The sequence below is a fragment of the Pinus tabuliformis genome, chromosome 1_2 (genome assembly GCF_031772625.1).
Source record: "Pinus tabuliformis cultivar Carrire ecotype Pingquan chromosome 1_2, CPIR1, whole genome shotgun sequence".
Taxonomy (NCBI): Eukaryota; Viridiplantae; Streptophyta; class Pinopsida; order Pinales; family Pinaceae; genus Pinus; species Pinus tabuliformis.
This window is the reverse complement of record NC_142298.1, coordinates 786586289-786604369: the sequence shown is the minus strand read 5'-3', so window position 1 is coordinate 786604369 and position 18081 is coordinate 786586289. Positions and strand designations below refer to the sequence as shown.

The window sequence follows — 18081 nt, the reverse complement described above, 5'->3', positions numbered from 1 at the left end:
GATTTTGATTAAAATTTCATGAGAAGTTGCAAATCTACATCATAATTTATACATATTCCATTGTTCAAAGTAGTGTGTTGTATCATTTGAGTTGGTAGTGATAATGATTATAAGACCCTAACCTAGATTCTCTAGTGCCGTGGAAAAACAACATCATGTAATTAGTCTGGTATTTGATCTATCCATTCAGTGGAAACCTTGATGTCTAAGAGGGGATGTCTCTGTGAAGAAGCTCCCCCCTCAACACATGTGAGTTCTTCCTAAAGGTGACCTAATGTAAGTTCATGATAGCACAATGAAAATTCCTCTAGTCGATGGTGCATGCATGTATTTCCCCTGTGGGCCCACTCCTAGGAATAGGCGGCACCCCTTTGAACTCGTGCCCTCTGACGAGGCATGAGAGAATGGTTAGACAACTAGTAAAACTCAAGTAGAGGCCAAGGCATGGTAAGGGAGTCAGGTCAATAAGAGAGGTGCCACGTTGTTCAAGTTCTTAACAAAATGATGCCACAACCAATGGACCCTTCTAAGTGGTACCCCTGAAATGTTAGCACAAGAGGAAGGGGAAGAAATAAGGCAAGCACCAATAAGAAAAAGATCACCAGAGACATTAGAACAATAGCTTATGAAGAGCACACATGGAAAACAAAGTATACAACAAAAAAATCTAGACAAAGGGAATGAGAGGCAACAAGACTAAGGAGAAGGGAGGCTTAAGGACAAGAGTAGCGGTCTGAGGTTAGGAAAGAAAGTAAAAACTGACGTGAATAGAGGTGGGAAAGAGTAGAAAGAACAGTATGGGGAAGGAAAGAGATAAAAGTAAAATTGTAAAATCGAGCCTTAGCGTAGACTAGGTGCTGGCCAACTTGCAAGAGAATAGATACAACGAACTAAAACCAATTCTGAATTGCAAAACAACATTCCCAATTCACAGTCGTGGCAGCAGGGAAAGATGGAAACAATGATATATCTTGCACTCCCATCTTTGCAGTTAACTTTCTTGCAACTGAAACCACGTCTTAGTCAAGTTGGGTATACTGCCATCTTGAAACAACCTCAAATCTTGTGTTCTCCAACTTCGCAAACCCTTGCTAGCATCTCGCCTCAAGAGCAAGCTCCACATACTGTTGCAGGCTTAGTGCCATGGGTGATATCGTAACTCTTGTTACCAGTTCCAATACTATTGACTTCATGGTATGGCAGTGGATAACGACCACTCTTTTACTATAGCGTCTTCTAATTAAAAACATTCATGGGGTGTGTTGCCATGTTCCCTAGTCCTTGGCCACGTGGGATGGAAGAAGCTCCTACTCCTCCCCTGCCCCTCTTTGATCATCACCCCATAAGAGTATTGGCATTAGTTTTTTTAACAAAATCACAATTTTGTATTATTTAAAATGTATAAATTAATTCAATAATATGATTGAATTATGTAAATTTCACAACTTAATAATTCTAATCGATATAGTTTAAGTGAGCTTGATGATTAAGAGTATGTGTTTCCTCCTAAAAAATTACAAGTGCAAAACAAAACAAAATAAAATATATATACCTTCATAAATATAGATACCCTTATCGCACAAACAAAAAAAAAGTTTCATACAAAACTCAAAATTTAATATGGCATGGGGAGCATTAAAAATATACATAAAGGTACATCAGATACGTTTATTTGTATTCTTAAAATATATAGAGGCGTGCTGCAATAGATACGTGCCCGCTTTACCCGCTCAAGTTCGAAAACCATGAAAAAAATACCCATGACCCATGGTCAATGTAGGATATGAACTATAAAGGCTGTATTTATGCATTTGCTTAGAGGAAGATCAATGCGCTGCGCTGTGCTTCTCGGCGGTGCCTAAGGCGATTTTCTTGGGCCTTTTCACCGAAATGATGGGAATATCTCGGCGGCGCCTAAGGCGATTTTCTTGGGCTTCTCACCGAAATCATGAGACTATTTTGGGTGATATTAAAATATTTTATTATTTAAATTATATTTTTATATAAATTAATATAATGTTTAAAATTTTTGAAATGTTAATATTAAAATTACAGTATAATTTTTTGCTAGCTGCTAATTTCAGAGCCGTTGCAACCAGCATTGCCTCTGGAATGATCCTCGACAGCAACGAGGTCAATTCGGCCTTAAATTCCATTCCCTGGATGCAAAGCTTTTACTCTTGGCAATTGTAAACTTCTATACAACAAAATGGTCCTCTGGTCGGGTAACCAGAAGAGGCCAATGCCATGGACTGCAAAACTGGTTGTCAGTAGGATAGAAATTTGGTGCTAAAAGATGACGACGGAGATGAGGGCGTGATCTTTCTTTTCTTTTTGGAATTTTGAGAATTTTAAATTTAAAATAAATATTTTAATATATAATTGAATCTAGTGTTTAAAGTTATATATTTAAATATATGATTAAATTAATCTTTTGGAAGAGCCCGTACAATATTTAAATTATATTAAATTTAGGATTAAAAATTAATTTGTTTAGCACAGTTTTAATCCAATTACCTTAGAAAATTAAAAAATATGGAACATGTAATTTGACTTTTACAATTTTAACAATGATCAACGTAACAAATGTTTATTCAACGTATAATTATTTTAGTTATAATTATACAAGTACAATTGAGGTTACTCTGATTCTGGAACGGTCCACTCACTCAAACTATGGATTGTCGCTGCGGATTGCTGTTCGAGTAACGATCGTAGAAAAATGGAACACAAAAGTACAATAGGAAAACCGGAAGCAGTCCTTGTCATGAAGCAGTTCATGTCAATGCAAAGATAAGCGCCCAACATCAACCATTGACCTTGAAACTGGACCCTCCGATCCAACGAACCCTGCGCCCCTATGGGTTCTCTTTCACGGATTCCTCCGATTTCCAGAAAGCTTCCGGTATATCAGAATGGAGCCCAGCGGGAACAGAAAGCTTTATTTGCGGATGCCGTCGAGATTGACTGTGGTAAAGAATTTCTTCGTCGATTTCTTCAATGGTATATGTTTCTTTCCCAACTACTGCGGCCCTTACGGTATTGGTGCAGCTACGAGGAATCGATTATTTTTCAAGCAGGTATTTGTGTCTGCCTCAAGCAAGCCTGGATGAATGCAAGAGCCTCTGCTTGTCCAACTACTATTGCATAGCTGAGTTTTATTGGCAATCCTCTGGATCTTGTTTGCGTTACGAAGAGATTTTGTCTATGAGAACCATCTAGGATCGAACCCAGGTAGCGTTCATCAAGGTCATGGATGATTCAGCCCAGCCAAAAACTTGGAGGTCTTATTTCTGGAAGCAGACAGGGAACATCGTTGGCATCAGTTTGGGGGCTGGTCTGTTGTTTATAATAATTTTGTATTTTCTCTTTACCCTGCTGCCAAAGAAGCAGCGGATGAGAGAGACGGCGGCGCTCAATGGGGACGAAGCATTCTTAAAGACGCTGTCCGTGCTGCCACCCAGATTCACCTTCGACGAACTGAAGGCAATCACGCGAGATTTCAGTCGGAAGCTCGGATCTGGTGGCTTCGGGTCTGTGTATGAGGGAGTCCTTGGGGACGGAACCATGGTAGCCGTGAAGCAATTGGAGGACGCTTTCCAGGGCTACGGCGAATTCCGAACGGAGATAGCCACGCTGGGAAGCCTAAGCCATGTCAACCTCGTCCAACTTCAGGGATTCTGCGCCGAAGAATCCCACCACCTGCTCGTCTATGAATACATGGTGAACCGCTCTCTGGATGGCTGGCTTTTCTCCGCAGACACCGCTAGGCATCTGAGTTAGAGTACCCGGATGAGGATCGCCGTAGACATTGCTCGCGGGCTGGCGTTCTTACACGAAGAGTGCCGCGAATGCATTGTGCATCTCGATGTAAAACCCGAGAACATTCTCCTCAACGACAAGTTCAGGGCCAAGCTATCGGACTTCGGGCTGTCGAAACTCATCGACCAAACTGATGAGCATAGCCGAGTTCCGACCGGGATGAGAGGCACTCCGGGCTACATCGCGCCCGAATGGCTTATGGAAACGGGTGTCAGCAGCAAGAGCGATGTCTACAGTTTGGGCATCGTGTTGCTGGAGATCGTGTCCGGGCGCCGGTGTGTAGATCTCTCGGCTCCGGTGGAAGACTGCTATCTTGCTGCTGCGACCATTCGGAGGTTTCAGGAGGAGAAGTTAATGGAAATCGTGGATACTCGTTTGGAGGTGCATGGATTACCGGAGGAGGATGAAGCGAAGAAAGTTGTTATGGTGGCACTTTGGTGTATACAGGAGGATCCTGCCATGAGACCGGATGCCAGTGCAGTAAGCCGAATGCTAGAAGACCAGATGCAAATTGAAGAGCCACCCGTGACTGCTCTGGAAAATTCGCTTACTAAGCAGCACCACATCTGGATCTCGGCGGCTGCCGCCGGTAATGTGCAAATTGCATTTAATTGATCGGCCTACTCATTCATTCCGGCTTGGCTGGGCCTGTGACGGCAGGTACGGCAATCGCCGATCGTTTTTGGTACGCTAAATACAGGGTAGGCAGCCGACAAATGGCGCTGGTCGCGGTGCCCCAATAACTTGACTTCGAAATTTTCCGGTTTAAGGTTTTACCAGGTTTTCAGTTACGTCTTGTCCAGAAGTACGATTTAAAGCCGGCTACCGAAGATATATTTTGAGCACGCAACCTGGGCGTAAGGTTCAATTTACCTTCATCTATTTATATCATCTAAATTCAAATTTGTTTATTATAATTTTTTATTAGAGTTGTTTTTTAAGTAGAAAATCCATGGATTTGTTTATGTATGATATTCAATTATGACTTAAAATCGATGTCAATTCAATGTTTCATTGTTCACGGTAAAGAAGAGAACAATATTCTACAAAAAAATTATACAGCACATTAATATTTAATATAAAATAAGTAATTTTAAATATTATTAAGTCAATTAATAATTGAAACTATAGTATTGTGGATTACTACTGGTTTTTTTAGTAATGTGGATTAGTGGTTTTTTAATGTAAAAAATAATTATTAGTTAATTTAGATTAATTTAAATATTTAGAATTAAAAATTTCTAAAACCATGTAATTGATAGCTACTTTAAATTAATTTAAATGTTTATAGAGTTAAAACCTTCAGCGTGCATGATTAGACCGCTGGGGCGGATGGCTTTCGCTCCCCCAGCCGAGTTCGAACCCTGCGGAGGTCACCCCTTCGGCAATTGTGACGGCTCGACCGTATTCTGCTTGGCTTCGGCCGTATCTGCCGGCTTCGGCCGTATTGTATTCTGGCTTCGGCCGTATTCTGACGGGCTTCGGCCATATTGTAATCATGAGGGCTGCGGCCATATATGGATTTTCTCTCTTAAAAAAAAAAAACCTCCAAAACTATATATATTCCAATTTTAAATAGTCTTATATATTTATATATTTTAAAATTAAATTATTATTATTATGTAAAAATTTTATTAAAAACTAAAAATATATAAAATTAAAAATGCAACATCAATATTTTTCATATAAAAACATAAAAAATAAATAGATTAAACATTGTCTAAATAAAGTAATTATAAATAAATTATATTTAAAAAAAATCTAAATAGTTTATCCAAATAAATTAATTTAAATAAATATTGTAAATTATTATTTTATATTAAATTTATTATCCAATTATTAATTAAAAAATAAAAAACTATCAACATAAAAGTAATATAATATAACATACTATATGAATAACCCATCATTCGATCCCTCTACAGCAGTGATAACCTCAGCACCAGTTTGGGTGAGATTGCCAAGCCTACCCTTGCATCTCTGGAATCTCTCCTCGCTAAAAGCCATCGGAAATGCAATTGGAAAATTTTACTGCAGGTGCCCAGAAACAGAGGAATATGTCAGAACCACCTATGCACGCATCTGTGTGGAAATGGATTTCAGCGCCGGATTCCCAGCTGAAATAAACCTAACAAGTAAAGACTATGTGTGGAACCAGAAGCTTGATTATGAAAGTGTCCTCTTCAGATGTCGATCGTGCTTTGAGACGGGGCATCTAGCCAAAAATTGCCCAAAAGCCTCTGAGAAAAATTTTGCTAGAAAAAACCACCACAGATCTACATGGTGGGAAGGAGCACAAAAAGAACACTACACTGTCATCAAAGAAGAATATTCTAGAGAAAACTATGAGTCACAAGAAATCAAGGAAGAAGGAAACAACTCTCAAAGCAAGCAAGGAGAAAGCCCGCCCCAACAAATCAACAGTTATGAGGATTTGAATACCGCATAAAATAAATCTTCATTTAACAGCAAATCAGATCTCCTAAACCAAACTTCTCCGACTATAGATCGCGAAGCTAAGACACCAATGTCCCAAGAACCAGAAGAGATGAAGGAGATGCAAGACAAAGGAAGTTGGAAGACCGTAGAGAAAAGAAAGAAAGCTACAACACCAATCTCGCCAAGAAAGACGAGGAGCCAGACAAATAAAAATTAAGAAAATTGTAGGTCCAATAGACCAATTTGGTCTCAGTGGACGTTAACCATCATCATCATCATCATCATCAACTATATTTATTGTCTTGTGCATTTTTATTAGTAAATTTATAGAGTAAAAATAAATATTAAAAAAGTGAGGTGTACAAATAAATTACTAAATATAAATATTTAGATTTGATATGTGTACTCTTTATTAAATGTTATGACACTTGCTTTGGTACTTCATACATTGACAATTCCTTTTCATATTTAGATTTGATAGGTGTACTCTTTATTAAATGTTATGGCACTTGTTTACATACAAGTTTTTTTTGACAATTAAACACCATGAAATTAATCATTTCATGTAAATGAACCAAAAAATAGAAATTCATTTTTTTTTTCAAAATATTAATGTTTTTCAAATAATGAACTTTATAAAATCTATTTATAAATATCAAAACTAATTGAAAGTCATGCATTTTTTTTACTAAAAACAAAAACAATATAACCCTTTCAGCACGTATAATAACTTATTTACTAGCAATTGCACTACATGTTGGAGGGGAAACGTCGTAAGGCAGTAGTATAGGGATAAGCGACTATAGAGAAATGGGGGTTGCACAACCATTGACAGACATATGTATCCTCCAGTAGCTCCAAGGGCCATAGAAGCAAACCATATTTTTTAAGCACAAAACATAATTTCAAACCACGTGTTGGGTATGCGCATGAGAATTATTCCCTAAAGGTTGTAGTACCTCTATCCGTGTTTGCAAGACAATAGTATAATCTGTTGTTTCTCTCAATAAGCAAGTCGCATCCATCGATCTTTGCGACTGCTTCATGCACCTGTTTACCACCCTCCTAACAACTCTAACAATAATCGTGGAAATAGATTCAAAACATAATAATAATCATCCCCTCATCACAGTAAACCTCTCCCACCCATATGAACTTGAGTTTTATTCTACATGGCATCCTTTAGACTGCGTCAAAACTTCACTCTTCTCATGGTAGGAAATTTTATTAATCAACCCATGTCGCTAAGATTTCCGCAACCTTGCTTCCAATGGCAGAGAAACGTTGGCTGCTAGCTTTATATTGTTGGAACAATTTAAGTTATTGTTCGGTTTCTTCAGAGAATCAAATGCTCAGAGAAGATGCTTCAAATAGAACCACTACAAGATCTTTCTGATCAATTGCTCATCTCTGATTCATAGCTATGTTACACATCAGACATAAAGCTTGTTTTCTCCTTAAATACCCTCACACATATTCTTAACCATTATAATCTTTGATCATTATGTCCTTTAAAACTCATATAAATCTTTAAAATGTATATCCTATAAAACTCATATAAATTTCTAAAATGTACACTGAAACATGATTACGAACCTATTGACAGTGCTAGACCTGCCAACATTCAAGGGATCTCCCCAGTATAAAGTCCCAACTAGACCTCAAACCATTTGGTGTAGGAGACCCATTCGATATGATGGCCCAGTTTCCATTATTTTAAAGATATGCCTTAGCTCTTGCTTGTCAGCACATGAGAGTGGTTCACTTAGTCTTCAAAAAGCGAGGTTCGTGTGCCTGGTGAGTGCTTAGTGTAACTTGTGTCTAACTTCTTTCACTGCAGAGGGAGAGGGTGAGAGGGAGTCTCAAGTTGAGATGGAATACTCCTGTTGTAGCGGCTACAATCACCCTCCAAAATTTTGGCCTACACCCAATTTCGAAGCCTCCCTTGAGAGTTACGCTTGATGACTACACACCCCCAGGTTCACACCGTCAGCCCATGTAAGTCTTTGCATCCACCTTGCATGTAAATTTCATTCAAGTTTCTGCATGTTGGTGTCTAAGTCATGCTTGTGACCATGTTCAAGTTATGCTCAAAAATCTTCGCTTCGTGTGTACTTGTTGTGTCTGCTATGAATGACCTGAGAATGGAGCACTAAAGGCTTCTTGTCAAGCTTACAAGAACCTCTCCCACTTCCAAAGCTTAATATTCTCAAGACAACTATGATTAACCAATGCGGAACTAATATTGTTCTTGACAATAAGGTGTATGCTTTTGTTTATTTTAACTGATTATATGCTTTAAAATCTGTTGTTTGTGCTAATAGGTAAATACATGTAACAGTGCAACAGTGTAGCAAATAACAAACACATGGACAATAATATTAATTTGGAGTTCACCCAAAACTCTTGGGCTACATCTCCTTGAGCTCTATTCAACTCGACTAGGGCTACATCAGTTCTTTTACAAGATCCACACTCAACTCCACTGTTTTACATAGAAACAATGGGCTTAGAATACCATCTCATCCCTGGCTCTGAGGCTCTTGGCTCTGGCTCTTGCTTATGGCTTTGGCTTCTCTGATCTCTCTCTCTCTGTGCCTCTGCATGCATCAATGGTTCGCTAGACCTCCCAGCGACCTTTAGCAACCTTCCAATGACCTTTTGCAGCTTTGTTGCCTGTTAATCGTGCTCTCTGGCTTTTCGCTCTTTTAGCTAACAGCTCTCCTTCAGCGACCTCCCGCTCTCGCCAACTGAGCTTTCTGCTTCTTTGAGGCATTTTTCCCCGTTCTGTGGCTTCCCTAGCTATTTCTCTACGTGTACTCATCCCTCTGCGGCTTTGCGGCTTCTCTACTCCTTGTCTGTTCAAATCCCCTCTAAGCGTTAATCATTGTCAAATGCCTTCAGGGATGGTGGCCACCTATTTTTAAACGAAAAGGACCACTGGCATAGTTAAAATCCCCGGGAACATGTTTCGCTATTTACACAGATAAATACACTAAAACACGTAAAAACTCTTTCTATGGGACTTCAAAAATCATCGAATCCACCCTATAATCCTTTCGGATCCACCTTTGGTCACTATAGCAAGCCCACCGTTGATCTGGGTGATCTCTGATCCAACGGTTGATATTCATTTCGAGTGGCTTATGCGCACAGAGATTACCCACCCGAAAAGGCGGTTTTCTCTCTCTGGCGCCAAGCCACGTGTCGGCCAGTGTATGGGATCGGGCAGAGCCCGTCCAATACCACTTACCGCCTGAGGCCCGCCCGAAATCCCACTCATTACAAAACTCAAATAATATAAGGCTTGGTCTATAAATCTTTCAGGTCCAACATTTATCGCTTTGGGCGCATTTCCTTTATATTTCATTTATTTAACGAAAATACAAAAATACATAGAAAAACCCTTTTTACCGGAAAATATATATTCGCATCCATAAACCCTTTCAGGTTTGGCTTAAGTTGCATATCACATCGCATAGCGTAATGGCCAAAACCCCAAATACAAAGGAATATATAGAAAATCCGAAAATACATATCTCAAAATTTATGCAATCGGGTCCATAATCCCTATCGGGTCCGGGTCCTGATTGTTAATCGCAATGGCCCAGGGGTCTGCCCTTTAGGTATGCTGATCCTCCGACACCGATATTGGCGATCGCATGTCGCGTTAGCCTGGGGTCCTTCCCTTTTGGGTATACCGATCGTCGTTCCGTCGATCGTAATCACTCCATCACATAGCTTGAGGTCCCGATATCGCATGCAGGCCTATCTCCGATGCGACAAGTCGGAGGTTGCAGTTGGGGATCCCTTCCACCTCCGATTTAAGTCCTTCCCTTTGTCTATTTGCAATTCGATTTCCTTTATAAGGCCTTTTATGCCATTTTTAGGGGAAATGCCTCCTTTTTCAAAGGACAAAGGAAATCCTCTTTCTGCGATAACTTCTGCATCTGAAGTCCATTTTAGCCCATTCAAATTGCAGTAGATTTAGGATGAAAAGATCTACGCAATGGGACTATTTCCAAGAGCATATTTGGACTTTTATTTTCCTCTGTGAGGAGCACTTAGACTTAGGAGTCTATCCAAAATCCATTTTGGATCAAGCCTTCCCACTAAAAGAACTTTTGGTCTCCAAAAGACTGATATACTGATCTGAACAGTAAATTAGAGTAACAACACCCTCTTCTTTCAGCGTCCACACACTTTCCTTGCATAGTGCCTCTTAACCAAAGCCTATGACCATTTTCCTTCCTGGATGTGCTGGTCCTCCTGGGAAGAACTGCCTTCCTTCTTGCCTTCCTACAGAACTCCTGCTGAGATGGTCACAGAAGGTAGTTTGAACTTTTCTGCCTTGATCATTGATCCAAGGTGGTTCAAACAAATGTGAAGTACATCTGCTCCACAAAATTTTCATTTGTACCTGTTTGAAAAGCTGTCAACAACAACTATTAACAACAACAGAAATACAGATAATAATTGGATGGCCTAAACTCCTGATTCAACAAAAGAAACAGATTTCACATCTTGTGAACACCTCCATGTCTTACATCTGCATACAAATGATGGACTAGATAACAAGCCCACAAAAAATGCCTTCAAAACAAATGACCCTTCAAGTCAAGCATGTAGAAAAAGGCCATTAGGACTCTTTTTCAAAAGATGAAACACTTCATTATTATCTCCATCTTGGAGACCAAGTTAACTTCTCCCAATTCAACATTGCATCACATGCATGTCAAAGCAATCAAACCTACAAGTTAATTACACATACATGTTCAAAAAACAAGGAAATCATCAACATCCCTGTGTTCATGCACAACATTCTCATGCATGCATTTCATCCTTCAACTTTCGCTTAAGCACACTATACTTTCGAAGCTGAAATGAAATATAATGTTGTAGCAACAAAGTGAGTCTCCTACTCAACTTCTCCATTCACCTTCTTGGTAAAATCCTGCAACTTGCATTCTATTAACAAAGAGATGCAAATAGATGCATCAATAGACATGCAATCCTTAACTAGATAAGAACTCTAACCATTTCTTACCAATCCATTTCAAAGGTCTTTCCTTTGTCTGCACATTAGCATCAACATGTGAATCATCCTGAAACACATCATCCATGGAAACTTCCTTTCCATTTCTGTCATCTTCTCTTTCCTCTTTCTTCAGCTTTTGTGGAAGCATTGCCAGATTCAAAATCCAACATCTTTCAGCAAGATGCCCTTGCTTATGGCAGTGAGTGCAACACTTGTGCATCTTCTTGACAACATGATTTGCCTTGTCCAATGGACCTTTGGATTTTTGCTTCCTTCCCTTCAAAAGGTTCCTGTATGTGGCCATTCTCTTCCAACATCTAGAAACATTATGGTTACCCAAACCACAAAAGGAACATGCAATTATTTTCCCATATCTATGTGGAAATTTATCATTATTTTCAAAATCAAAAGGAAGATGATTAGAACCATATTTATACCTTTCTCTTTCACCTTTATTGCCTTCATAAGGAGGTGAATCATATGAAGAAATGGCTCCCTTTGGAACACCATCAATCTCTTCAAGGCTGTCAGAGTTTCCACAACACTTTGGTTCAAGTGTATGCTGATATACACCTTCTTTCTGCAAGGTATGCTTCACACCATTGCATTCCCCAAGAATACAATCTTCACAATCTTGGGGTAGAAGACCTGAAATGAAACTCCTTCTTGGAGCTGTTTCAATGGCCTTCAGGGCAGCTTTGGAACTCTCTTCATAAGACTGTCCATAGCCAAGACCTAAATACTTAGGCCTTGCCTCAACCATTATTGGTTCAACAATACCTTGTGCATGCTTACCCAAGCCTTTTCCTTCATAGCCCATCTTGGACATTAGCTTGGAACCTATGCCTCTGGTATGTTTTTCAAAAGAACCAATATAAGCATTATTAGAAGAATTTGAAGACAAACAAGAATGGTTTACCTCTTCTTCAAGCTGATACTTGACTAAGGCTTCTTTGGCAACAAAGAGCTGTGACTCCAACTCATGCATTCTTTTCAGGTTCATATTTGCAATATGAAGTTGCCTCTCCATTTCCTGCAATTTGTCAGAAAGCATCTGCTTCTCTTCCTCCACAGAATTCAACTGCTCTCTAAGTAGGATGCTCTTCCTTCCATCCTCATACATTTCCGTCACCATGTCCATCATGATGAACAATTCTTGCTTCATGCCTCCATTAAAGAATCTTGTGATGAAGGAGGAATTTGAGGATACACTTGTAGAAGTTGTCATTATGCCAATGAAGAAATGAACTTCAAACAAGATTAATAAAGAGCTTATTTAAGCAACCTTTTGCAACAAACCTCTTGTGCTTCAAGAATTGCCTTGAGGTACTTTGGTATAGAAGAATTCCTTCAGCTCTTCTTCCTTCTTGTCCTTCCTGGACCAAGCTATCAATAGCTTTCCCTTCACCTCTACAAACTCAAACAATAGTTAGTCTACAAATAAGCATACAATCACTCAGATAGTCAATCGTTGACTGCCTAAACACCTTTCAGACAAGCAACCTTTGCTCTGTCAATCAAACATTCTGAGCTGATACCACTTAATCTGGTATAACCAACTTTGATATCACCTTCTTGAAGGTGGGGTTAACCAATATTAGGCTCTGATACCGCCTGATCTGAAAATGGGGCACTAAAGGCTTCTTGTCAAGCTTACAAGAACCTCTCCCACTTCCAAAGCTTAAATATTCCTAAGACAACTATGATTAACCAATGCGGAACTAATAATGTGCTTGAGAATAAGGTGTATGCTTATGTTTATTTTAACTGATCATATGCTTTAAAATATGTTGTTTGTGCTGATATGTAAATACATGTAACAGTGCAACAGTGCAGAAAATAACAAACACATGGACAACAATATTAATTTGGAGTTCACCCAAAATTCTTGGGCTACATCTCTTTGAGCTCTAGTCAACTCGACTAGGCTCTCTGGGATTATGGCATCAGTTCTTTTACAAGCTCCACACTCAACTCCACTGTTTTCACAGAAATAATGGGCTTAGAATACCATCTCATCCCTGCCTCTTAGGCTCTCAGCTCTGGCTCTTGCTTATGGCTCTGGATTCTTTGAGATCTCCCTCTCGGGCTCTGTGTGCATCAATGGTTCACTAGACCTCCTAGCGACCTTTAGCAACCTTCCAGCGACCTTATGCAGCTTTGTTGCCTGTCAATCGTGCTCTTTGACTTTTCTCTCTTTCAGCTAACAGCTCTCCTTCAACGACCTCCCGCTCTTGCCAATTGGGCTTTCTGCTCCTTTGAGGCATTTTTCCTGGCTCTGTGGCTTCCCCAGTCGTTTCTCTGCATGAATTCATCCCTCCGCGGCTCTGCAGCTTCTCTGCTCCTTGTCTGTTCAAATCCCCTCTGAGCCTTAATCATTTTCAAATGCCTTCAGGCATGGTGGCCACCTGTTTTTAAACAGAAAGGACCACTGGCGCGGTTAAAATCCATGGGAACACGTTTCCCTGTTTACACAGAGAAATACACTAAAAACATGCAAAAACTCTTTCTATGGGACTTCAAAAATCATCGAATCTGCCCTATAATCCTTTCAGATCCACCTTTGGTCGCTATCGCAAGCCCATCGTTGATCTAGGTGATCTCTGATCCAACAGTTGATATTCATTTCGGACGGCTTATGCGCACGGAGATTACCCACCCGAAAAGGCGGTTTTCTCTCTCCGGCACCAAGCCACGTGTCGACCAGTGTATGGGATCAGGCGAAGCCCATCCAATACCACTTATCGGCTAAGGCCTGCCCGAAATCCCGCTCATTATGAAACTCAAATAATATAAGGTTGTGTCTATAAATATTTCAGGTCCGACTTTTATCGCATTAGGAGAATTTCCTTTATATTTCGTTTATTTAACAAAAATGCGAAAATACATAGAAAAGCCCTTTTTACAGGAACTCAATATATATATATATATATATATATATATATATATATATATATTCGCATCCATAAACCCTTTCAGGTCTGGCTTAAGTCGCATATCGCATCGCATAACGTAATGGCCAAAACCCCAAATAGAAAGGCATATATAGAAAATCCGAAAATACAGATCTCAAAATTTATGCAATCAGGTCCATAATCTCTATTGGGTCCGGGTGCTGATCATTAATTGCAATCGCAACGTCCCGGGGGTCTGCCCTTTGGGTATGCTGATTCGCCGATGCCGACATCAGCGATCGCATGTAGCGTTGGCCCAAGGGTCCTTCCCTTTTGGGTGTGCTGATCGTCGATCCGCCGATCGGCTGATCGCAATCGCTCCATCGCATAGCTCATGGTCCTGATATCGCATGCAGGCCTATCTCCTATGCGATAAGTTGGAGGTCGCAGTCGGGGATCCCTTCCACCTCCACTTTAAGTCCTTCCCTTTGGCTATTTGCGATGCGATTTCCTTTATAAGGCCTTTTATGCCATTTTTAAGGGAAATGCCTCCTTTTTCAAAGGACAAAGGCAATCTTCTTTCTGCAATAGCTTCTGCATCCGAAGTCCATTTTAGCTCATTCAAATTGCAGTAGATTCAGGATGAAAAGATATACACAATGGGAATATTTATAGGAGCATCTTTGGACTTTAATTTTACTCTGTGAGGAACACTTAGACTTAGGAGTATACCCAAAATCCATTTTGTATCAATGAAAGCATAAGTTGCATTGACACACAGAGTCACATTCAATTTCGCACAAGTGCCGTCACGATTGATCAACGATCAATCACAAGTGTCGCGCTTGTCTCTTCCACCATCGATCAGTCATGTTGAACATGTGTGTCTAGATGGTTTGAGTCGTCTCATCATCAAGTCATGTGAGTGTGTGTTTGCATGATGACCTATGCATCTTTCGATCATTCACACACATAGTCATTTTTTTCTGAAGTTATGAGGAATAAACTCCCCATTGATAGCCGGATCATCACCTCGCCATCGACTCAATCAACTGTCATCCAAAGCAGTGTAGAAGCACTAAGAGAGTCTTTCCAATCTGTGCTGATTGCAAGCAATTCAATTAGATCTCCTGGTGGCCACCCAGACAGTTGGACCCGACAGCCACCCTAAGACTGACTCCCATCCAAAATTGCGTAGAGGCTACTAACCTTGCCCACTCGGCTAACTGAGAAAATTGTGGAGACATGACGGATAGACACCAAGTGTCCATCCCTGTCTCCGTTACAAAATTGCCCAATTTTCCCAGTCAGTCATCCCCACTGTCGACTGACTGCTCATCCAAGAAATTGCGCAGTTTTCATGAGCAGGCCTTATGCTGCCCAACAGTCTGCTCAGCTCATAAATTGCACAGAGATGATCAGTAGGCCAGCCTCCTAGACTTAGTGTAATTCCCCTCACCAACAACATACTTCCAGTTCCTTGCAAGAATTGCACAGTTTCTACTGCTAGTGACCCAACAGCCAACTCGAAATTCCCTCTGGGAATTGCACAGTTTTGGTTGCCAGTGACCCAGCAGCTAACTGCTAGTTCCATCTGATAATTGCACAGTTTTGGCTGCCAGGGTCTTGGGCAGTTCCTCCCAAAAACTGTGCAATCTCTGCCTGCTGACCCAGCTTGCAGCCCGACCTGTTCCTCCACAAAATTGCACAAATTTGGCCTTCCAGCCCCTGCTGCTCACTCATTCCCGAAACTGCACAAATCCTGCCTACCTTGCCTTCCTGTAGCTCGGACTGTCCCTCTGAAAATTTGTGCAATTTTTGCTTCCAGCCAAGCCAGACCCCGTAGATAGTCACTTTCAACTTGGATTGCCCATCTCCATCACTCAGTGACTCATGCGTAGTTTTCATCAATAGTGCCTGGAGCCATCATCCCGCTTCACAACCTTGCTACCTCTCCCGATCACCTGCATCTGAAATGATTGTATGTCATGGTAGACTAAGAGGTTTTGTATTTGATATCGTCTCATCATGAGTGACTGCAGGTACATTTACACCAACAAACATGGCGTGAAGATGAATGGGATGAACGAAGGGAGCCCATGCATAAGGACAGGTTCATCGATGAATGAATGATGCATGTGAAGAGATGTGCTCGTGAACAGATGATCATGCAAAGATGTGTTTGTGGATGAACGAATGAGCAAACATGGAAGATGTGCTCACTGACAGATGAATGGGAAAACATGCACCTTTCAGGAATAGATGAGCTTGTCAAATCTTCCAATATGCAAGCAAGGAACAACATGCCAAAGCTTCATCAAGCAAACCAAAGGCCATCGAAGACTCTGTGCACTTTGCATGCGGAGGTAAAGTTGTGATACACACAAGGACTCAAACTCTCTCTAACCAGTCCTTTATCTAACAATTCCTGAACCTGTTTTGTGATTTCTTCATTTTTTGTGGGAGTCATCCTATAAGCTGCTTTGTTTGGTAGATTTTCCCTTAGAATCAAATCTATATGATGACTAATTTTTCTAATGGGCGGTAACTCATTAGGAAAATCAACTAAAATGACAGCACAAGTAATTATTACCTTGGGTTTGCAAATAAATGCGAAATTTACTTCATCCTCTTCAATCTGCTGCAAGTATTCTTTTCCACTCAACAATAGAGTCTTCAGATCAGATTTTCTTGATGCATCCTCCTCTTCCTTAGGCAACAATGTATGATTAACACCATCTTTACCAAATTTGTATGTATTATTTTTCCCATCATGCATAGATCCTCTGTCATACTGCCAAGGTCTTCCCAGCAATATGTGATACACATCCATAGGCATCACATCACACAGAATTTTGTCTTTGCATTTTCTCAACTACAAATCCACTTCACACTGTTCCTTCACCAACAACTGATGTCCTTTTTGAAGCCATGACACCTTGTAAGGTGTTGGATGTTTCTTTCTCTTTAATTTCAACTTCTCCACCACTTCTATAAAGACCAAATTATCAGTGTTTCCACTATCAATTACCATTTGACAGCATTTCCCTTGAACCTTTCACACAATTCTGAACAATGTCTTTCTCTGTGTTGGTTCAATAACTTCCTTTGCTGGTTTTAACAAAACTTCGTTAACTACCAAAGATTCCCCTTTCTTTGGTACATTTTTTTCTTCTGGCGCCATTGTTGCTTCCTCTTCAGTCTTAGCAACAATTAAATTTCTCTGATTTGTTCCTATGTTCTCTGGGCACTCAAAAGCTTTGTGTCCCAGCTTATTACATTTGTAATATCTGATTTCTCTTCCTCTGGCTCTGCCTCCTATTCCTCTAAAAAAACTCATTTTTCCACTTGCATCACCTTCTGTGGGTGTATGCTGACTCGAGCTGTTGCTAGCTCCATATCTAGGTGTTGTAGATATTCCTCTACCACCTTGACTTCCCCTTCCTCAGAAAGTACGTCTACTTCTGGAAGATTGCTTCCTCATGAGTTTTTCTTCAGCCGTCAATACCATCTGATAAGACTCTTCTACTGTTTTAGGAGCCAGCAAACTTATCTCATCTTGTATCTCCATTCCGAGACCATTTATATATCTTGCAACCTTCTCATCTGTATCTTGAATTTCTCCATCTCTTATGCTTACTTTGTAAAATTCCTTTGTGTATTCTTTCACTGTCAAAGAACTCTATCTAAGATTTTGCATCTGTCTAAATAATGTTTGTTGATAATCACTTGGCAAAAACTTACCTCTCAATTTTGCCACCATCCTGTTCCAATTTCTAATTGGCTTCTTACCAAGTCTTTTTCTTTCTGCCTGCACTCCATCCCACCAAAGTGTTGCATGTCCTTTCAATTTAGTGACAACAAATTTCACTCTCTTTCCTTCTTCCA

The 18081-nt window shown here is 40.2% G+C and overlaps 1 pseudogene; it reads left to right on the top strand.

Moving 5' to 3' along the window:
• The first annotated feature begins 1143 nt into the window (after positions 1–1143).
• On the top strand, positions 1144–4700 carry LOC149208238 (putative receptor-like protein kinase At5g20050; annotated as a pseudogene).
• Positions 4701–18081: the final 13381 nt, after the last annotated feature.